Here is a 1,744-nt window from a genome sequence, read left to right on the forward strand (position 1 = left end):
GGACAGCTGAAATTCTTGGGTCACGTCGGGAGTGCTCAGGGTGTAAGCCCTGATCCTGCAAAGACGTCGGCTGTCGCCAAATTCCCCAAACCATGAGACCAAAAGGCCGCCCGAAGATTCCTTGGGCTGTACGCCTACTACAGACGTTTTGTTCGTGTCTTTACACATTTTTCTGCGCCGCTGACGCATCTGATGAAGGACGACTTGCAGTTCTAGTGGGGAGAGGAGCAAGAACAAGCGTTCGAGGAACTCAAGCGAAGGCTCCAGTCGCCCCCTATCCTCGGGCATTTTGATCAGTTGGCGGAGACAGAAATCCACACGCACGCCAGCAATACCGGTCTCGGTGCGGCACTCGTTCAGCGACAAGAAGTGGCAGAGCGAGTAATCATTTACGCAAGCCGGGCGCTGTCTAAGGAAAAAAATTATTCAACGACCGACAAAGAATGTCTTGCTGTCGTCTGGGCGATAAACAAGTTCCGCCCATACCTGTACGGGATCCCGTTCCGCGTTGTCACGGACCACCACGCTCTCTGTTGGCTCGGCAATCTTAAGGACCCGTCAGGACGCCTTGCTCGGTTGAGCCTTCGACTGCAAGAATTTGACGTGACCATTCTGGTCTGGCCGCAAGCTTAATGATGCCTATTGTTTGCCTAGAGCCCCAGTCAAATATACTCCCGACAGCACCGACGACGACGATGACGCCCGTTTTCTCGGAGCAATTACAGATACCCACATGGGAGCACTTCAACAAGACGACCCCGAACTTCGGGCCGTGATCGACCACCTCGAAGGTCAAGGAAATTCCGTTCCCCGATTCTTGGCCAGAGACTTGTCAAGCTTCGTTCTGCGGCGAGGCGTGCTCTTCAAGAAGAACTTCGGAACCAGCAACCCTGCTTGGCTGTTGGTTGTTCCTGCCAGCCTGCAAGAAGATATTTTTCAAGATTGCTACGAAGACTTGACGGCTGGACACCTAGGCTACAGCAGGACGCTCGCCCGGATTCGTGACAAGTACTATTGGCCGAGACTCCCGAAAGCCGTCCATTTTTATACACGGTCGTGCCATGAGTGCCAACGACGTAAGAAGCCTCCGACGAAGCCAGCAGGACTCCTGCAGCCGATATCTGCCCCAACTGCGCCCTTCCAGCAGGTCGGAATGGATTTACTTGGGCCATTCCCAACATCGACGCAAGAAAAACGTTGGATTATCGTCGCGACCGATTATCTTATACAATACGCCGAGACGAAAGCCCTTCCGTCGGGAGCAGCGGTGGAAGTTGCCAAGTTTTTTGCCGAATTTATTCTCCCTCGACATGGCGCCGCCGATTTCTTGATAACCGACCGAGGCTCATCGTTCTTGGCCCAGCTCACGCAAGAGATCCTTCGGCTCAGCCACACCAGCCATCGTCGGACCACCGCGTACCATCCGCAGACCAACAGGCTAACGGAGCGGCTCAACAAGACGACCGCCGACATGATCTTCATGTACGTCGACGTAGAGCACAAGACGTGGAACGAGGTATTACCATACGTCACGTTCGCCTACAACACCGCAGCTCAAGAAACAACCGCGTTTACACCCTTCGAGCTGGTGCATGGCAGAAAAGTGACGACCATGCTGGACGCGATGCTGCCCCATGAGCCAATGGATGACGAATGCGAGGATGCCCACGCGGTCAGTCAGAGAGCCGAAGAGGCACGCCAACTAGCCCGCCTTCGAAACCACGATCGACTGCGTGTCGACACT

Source organism: Ixodes scapularis, unplaced genomic scaffold (assembly GCF_016920785.2).
Source record: "Ixodes scapularis isolate PalLabHiFi unplaced genomic scaffold, ASM1692078v2 PGA_scaffold1__304_contigs__length_218370807, whole genome shotgun sequence".
Classification (NCBI taxonomy): domain Eukaryota; kingdom Metazoa; phylum Arthropoda; class Arachnida; order Ixodida; family Ixodidae; genus Ixodes; species Ixodes scapularis.